Source organism: Phragmites australis, chromosome 24, assembly GCF_958298935.1.
Source record: "Phragmites australis chromosome 24, lpPhrAust1.1, whole genome shotgun sequence".
NCBI classification, from domain to species: domain Eukaryota; kingdom Viridiplantae; phylum Streptophyta; class Magnoliopsida; order Poales; family Poaceae; genus Phragmites; species Phragmites australis.
In genome coordinates this window covers 20,744,287-20,750,746 of record NC_084944.1, presented here as the reverse complement: position 1 = coordinate 20,750,746, position 6,460 = coordinate 20,744,287, and the positions used below count along the sequence as shown (strand labels likewise).

Genomic DNA, 6,460 nt, shown 5'->3' with positions numbered 1-6,460 from the left:
TGGCCGCACACCACCTGCGTGGCACGAAAGAGAACCGCGGGTCTAGTTGCCACCACGACGAGGACAAGGCGGCCTGTGGCGGCCATGTACAGCAGATGACATGCATGAGCCGTGGCATCCTCCCCCGCGCCTCCTCTACCGCCCAACGGCGCCGCCGCTGTTGGCTCCTCCCCCACGCGCGCCGCCGCCGTCGGCTCCTCCCCCGCACCTCCTCTATTGCCCATGCGTGCCGCCACCACCGGCTCCCCCGCATGTACCATCGGCGTTGACGATGCGCCGCCGCCCATCATGGCCAAGCCCCTTGCTCCGCCACATCCCTCGGCCGCGTCTGTTGCCGGTAGCTCCCTGCCGCTACCGCCGGCCGCCGCGTCAACCACCACCACCAAGCACCTGTGTGCTCCTCGCTCCCTTCATGGCTCCCAAGAATGCGCCTCCTCCGGCCGCCGCCATGGCTGATAGCATGATGGAGCCGAGGCCACGGCGGTGCGGCAAGGGCAGAAACACGAGCCAGGCGGCCAGCTGAATGCTGACTTCCAACGTTGCCTTCCACATTTTGAGGTGCCCTTTGATTCAAAATTCGTAAGTCCATACTAGTTTGACACTCTAATCGCAGCTTTCAAAACTCATTAACCCCCCAAAGTGCGACTAAAGATGAGCGTGTTGATTGATTGAGTTTAACACTTCTATCATTCTTGCACAGCTTTGACAGAACTAAACAACCAGGCATTGTGAATACTGATTACCCACTCCACCACACAAAGCCAAATCATGAAATCAGTCACCTGCATGATATGGTTGGCGACATGGTAGGCAGGTCTTGGTCACCCGAAAAGAAGTCATTTTCGTCCCCCTTAATCCCCTTACAAACACACAAACACACAGACACACACTAGATTCAGCTTTTATTTTATGGGGTACCTGCGAAGCCACTTCTCTACTTACATTTGGTAGTGAAAGGAGTAGTGAAAGTAGTCGGTAATTGTTAAAGAAGAATGAACTTAGACTAGGGTACTTAATTGAGGGTGTGGATATATTTCTAGATCAAGACTTCTCTGAAGACCCAACTGAGTCGAGTGAAGGTAAGTTGTGTTCTTGAACATACTTATCCAAGTTTTTAAATATTTTATTTTACAAATATGAATGCTAATAAAATGTTGGGAATCCCAAGAGTTAGATTTTACCCAAGTTTTCCCTTATCATCCTTGTCGTCTTAGTATGATTTTGGGTTATGGATGAGTATATAATGCTTAGCCTTGCTTTGAGATGGTAATCATGATAATTGCTCTACGAAATTGATAATGGTCCTATGTAACAATGATAAAATATGATGGAATAATTTTTGTAGCAATATGGCATAGGAATTTGAGCATGTGGTGTGATGAGACCGGTATGTGATGTACGGATGGGAATGTGATAGTCTTGCTCAAATCTAAGGACCGGTTCATAAGGTGACCTTTCTGTGTTTACAGTGCAATCACAAGCCTGGTATGGGACGTGCCTAGCCAATTAATTTGCTTTACTCTCAGCATAGTGTAGACCAAGTAGAAGAATGGGGAATTGAAGTGTGTACTTCCGGGATCCGAAAGGCGCAAGAGGGGCCTTCCATTGTTGAGGTGGAATCACGCGGCGGTGAAACCTTAGCTGGTAGACATGTGCTGAGAGGGGCATTGTAAAGGCTTTGAAGTGGTCGACTTGGTGCACACCTCGGAAGTGTGTAAGGTGCCAACGGGTACCAATAAAAGAGTTTGATCATGCCTTGTGAGTAAAGTGTACAACCTCTGCAGAGTTAAAACTGAATATTCAGCCGTGCTCACGGTCACAAGCGGCATTGAAAACCTACCATGATTAGAACTTGATGGTTTAGTTAGTATGGACAACTGTGGTGGTGGGAACCATAGTTGAGGTGTGGGTCAATCACGATGGCGGGAATCGTGGTTGAGGTGGTTTGTCGGTTGTTCAACCTTGGTGGTGGGAGCCATAGTTGAGGTGTTGTTTTGGTCAACCTTGATGGTGGGAACCTTGGTTGAGGTGGATAGTTGGTGGTTTGTTTAAGATGGTTGGAATCTTGAGGTTAGATGATTACTTATTTTGGTTCATTTAATTTATTACTCACTTTTCAACTGCTTTTGAAAATAATTGCTGTTTTATGCAAAAGAGCCATATCAGCCTTATCGTTGTTAAAGCCTTCATATGCATATTATTCCTTCACAACTTACGGAGTACGACATGTACTCACACTTGCTATAACTAAACACTCAGTTAGGAAAGAATTTGAAGACCTCGTGAAAGATGCATTCTAAAGAGGTGTTCTTCGTCGATTGTCTGTGGGGTTATCGGTGAAGATGTTGAAGACTATAAGGGCGTAGATGTGACGTTCTAAGCGCGTGTCTCCCGTTCGGTTGCCTGCGGTGTTGTTGGACACTAGTGCTTCTGTTCCGCTGCAGATATCTACATAGAAGACAATATATATCAATTGCTGTAAGAGTTTAACGTTTATTTTTTAAAAGTATTGCTTTTGTTATTTCGCCTGTGATGTCCTTATATGTGTTAAACATCCTAGGCACACATAATCCGCATATGATTTTGTCCATTAAAATCGGGTGTGACAAACATGGATATATTACTTAACTAACAATATAGGTTATACATATTATATTACCACGTCTTAAAGTATAGTTGCCTAAAGACCAAGAAGTGACTGAATATTATTTTTTTCCCAGTTCCGAAGGCACAAGCTGAAAACAGTTTATGAGCACTCGTAAAAAAAACCTATGGTAGCCCATGTTTAACTATGATGTTGGTACTATAATTGGCATACGTATCTACCAACATAGATATATTACTTAACTAACAATATAGGTTATACATATTATATTACCTCGTCTTAAAAGTATAGTTACCTAAAGACCAAGAAGTGACTGAATATTATTTTTTTCCCAGTTCCGAAGGCACAAGCTGAAAACAGTTTATGAGCACTCGTAAAAAAAACCTATGGCAGCCCATGTTTCACTATGATGTTGGTACTATAATTGGCATACGTATCTACCAACACAGATATATTACTTAACTAACAATATAGGTTATAGATATTATATTACCTCGTCTTAAAAGTATAGTTACCTAAAGACCAAAAAGTGCCTGAACATTGTTTTTTCCCAGTTCCAAAGTCACAAGCTGAAATCAGTTTATGAGCACTAGTAAAAAAAAAAAATAGTTTGTTAGTATCAAAGCAAACACCAAGAATTGAGAATACCGTATACATGAAGAAATTCACGTCATTTTTTTATCTGCCAAATGTATTAAATATTAATAGCTAAGCACATTTGTAGCATTTCAGTATACATACCGCATTCGCCACTAGAATTGCAGGCGCTGCAATCCCCCGTTGATGCCCTTTACTTCAGCAGGTACCCGCCCCTTAGCAGTCTACGAATCACACATATAGGTTACTGTTGCTATGCTCATTGTGTGCGTTTATAGATTAACAAGATTCCATGATTGTGTCGATGCATATAAGCCTAACACACAACAAATCATCCTAAATAATGAAACAAGTGTCAAGGTGACAAACAGTCTGGATTTTTCATCTCTTCGTTTTGCGTCTATTTCTTTGCTTGAAGGATACTTTGGTAGACTTAGACGGTTCGCATGCATAAGGTTCAGTTGTAAAGAACTGCATGCATAGACAGTTAACAGAAATCTTTATTATTTAATATATTATCCAATGAATTATCCTACAAAAACCTAATGTGTGACCAAGACAGAAATTTGGATTGCTGTCATATAGGATACTATAAAATAAAAACTCATAGTGGCTGCTAACCTACATTCCTGTTGTCATAGTGGTGTTTCTGGAACAACCCATAAGATACTTTGGTCCAGATGGGATCATGAGAACCATGGTCTGAGTTTCCTCGTATTGAACAAAAAATTGGTTGTGTTGGTCCTTGGATATTAAATAGAAATTTAGCATATTCACAGCGGCTACAGACAATTGTAAGTTCATGTATTGGAATCTAAATTTATGCCAATAGAGACCACTATACCAGCAGAAGAAATTCTGGTCAAAACAATATGTCTTGGAACGCAGTTGCCAACAGGAAGCACTGAGCTATTGTCACCTTACAGTCCCTATTTTGTCAAAATACTATCTTCATAGGAGGTGGTAATGACTTTTAACACAAATAAGTATATCAAGTCGTTTAGTTCAATCAGAGAGACAGGATAGTGAGAAATGGTAGCCAACTTACATCGCTTTTTAATGCAAAAGTGGCTGTTAAAGATCAGCTGGGTCAATTGCGAACAGTGTTTCGATCTATTGCAATGCTGATTGTGGAAAATCTTTGAATGTCTCCCTTATTCGCCTTTTGTATGGCTGCTGAGGTTTAAATATCGTTGCGCGAGGAAGCTTTGATTTTTTACAATATTTTTCTGTGGGGGAGCCACACAACTTAAATTTTTTTTGCAGCTGTTCCACACTTCCACCTAAAAGGGGGCAGACATGAATAGATCAGTGAAATATACAAGATAATTGCAGTTGCTATTCAAGGGCAAAATGAAAGAAAGCATGGGAATTCTCAAAAAGAAAAGAGGACAGAAAGCATTAGAAATGAATGTTTAAACCTGTGGCAATAAAATCAGACTTTCGAGGTCCTTATAAAATAGAGTAATCAGATTTTCAAGGGAGATCAATGTTTTCACGTGAGGCAATGCTGACTAAACAATTTCTATTCTGGCATGACTCAGTTAGAGTTCCTAAAAAAATAGAGAAGAATTAACAAACCAACAACATTTATTTATGACAAATACATGAGCAATGCACTGAAAGACGTTAAAAAAAACGAATCTTCCTCCTGGGATTTCTTCTCACAATACTATGATGAACAAGGGTGTTTTTTCACTTCTCACCTCCACCTGCTGGGGATTGAACCTGGGTCAGAATCAGAAACAGCATACTCTCGTGCTGTAACACCAGGAAAGAACACATCCCAAACCCATTATCGATGGTACCAGAATTGGAAAACTCAAAATGGAAAAATTCCTTGAAATCTATAACAGAACTACACACTCAATTGAATCTAATTTAGTTCAACATTTCTAACCAGGCTATGTTTAACTGGAATTCAACCAAATACATACTGGAAGGCATATCATATTGACATCTCAGACAGTTAAGCTCGCTATTGCTAACTTCAGTTTGTCCTGGCATAATAGGACTCCCAGCTAGCAACTCGGCTAGGATACACCCTGCGCCTGCGCCCCGCAGGTCCACACCTACATCATAATCTGTCGCACCCAGAAGCAGCTCCGGTGGCCGGTACTATAGGGTCACCACCCTGCTCGTCATCGGCTGCTTACGGTCTAGATCAAAGAACGATGCCAGACCGAAATCTTCAGCATGCCATTGTTGTCTAAAAGCAGGTTTGACCCCTTGATGTCGCGGTGCAACACCCCCCGGTCGTGGCAGTGTTCCAGACCTGACAGCAACTGATGCATATAGCACTTAACCTGCATTTCATGATACGCTGTGAATGCGTGAAGCTGCTGGCACCAGAGTTTGCAATGCGGTAATGGTGGGGGATCTTTATTCTTGGAGACCTGTGGCTCAGTGAACTTGATGTCCGGGCTGGCCACGAGTCCGGCGAGGTCGTGCTCCATGTACTTGAAGACGAGGTAGAGGCTGCAGTACATGCGGGAGGTGACGAGGCTGTCGAGCTTGACGATGTTTGGATGGTCGAGGCGGCGGAGGATGAGGATCTCGCGGGCCATGAAGTGGACGCTCTCGGGCTCGAGGTTGTTGAAGAGCACCTTCTTGAGCGCCATGATCTTGCCGCTCACCGTGTCGCGCGCCTTGTACACGTTGTTGTACGTGCCCTACCCGATCTGCCCCCACAAAGATGCCATTCGTCCGTTGTATTTATTGCTCTGCCTGCTTGCTTTCTTCCCAGGAAAAGATCCATCAAATGATCAGAGTATCGAATCGTAACTGCCTTTAAGAACAAAACTTCAAAACTGTGTTCAAAATTTTGTACCAGTACCGTCCTACTCCTAGCATATGCGCGCACATGTGAAGCTCGCCGCCAGAAGCAGCAGGGCCAAAAGAAGACGGGTTTGTTCAAACTACTAGTAGAAAAGATTGATTAGAGTGAGAAATTAAGGAGAGTGATATTTGGTTCTTGTGATTTCTGGATATATGTATATGTACGTAATGAGCGATCAATTTAAGGTAAGTGTGTAGTTAGCTTGTATTTTTTTAAGTACAAGTCGTACGCACTCATGCACACACACCTTGGCTGTGAATCACTGTAGTGAAGACGGTGAGGTCATGATGAATTCGATATCAAGGTGTGCAGAACCTACTATAGGTAAAGCGATTTATAGTAACAAACTTACAGTTAATGCGGCTCACGGCCTGCACATAATTGGCCCACGGCCCACCTCCTACCTTCTTCCTCACCTC

The 6,460-nt window shown here is 42.9% G+C and overlaps 1 pseudogene; it reads right to left on the bottom strand.

Annotated features, from left to right (window-relative positions):
• Positions 1 to 3,395: 3,395 nt before the first annotated feature.
• Positions 3,396 to 5,904, bottom strand: LOC133907252 (probable serine/threonine-protein kinase At1g54610; annotated as a pseudogene).
• Between the last annotated feature and the right edge of the window lie 556 nt (positions 5,905 to 6,460).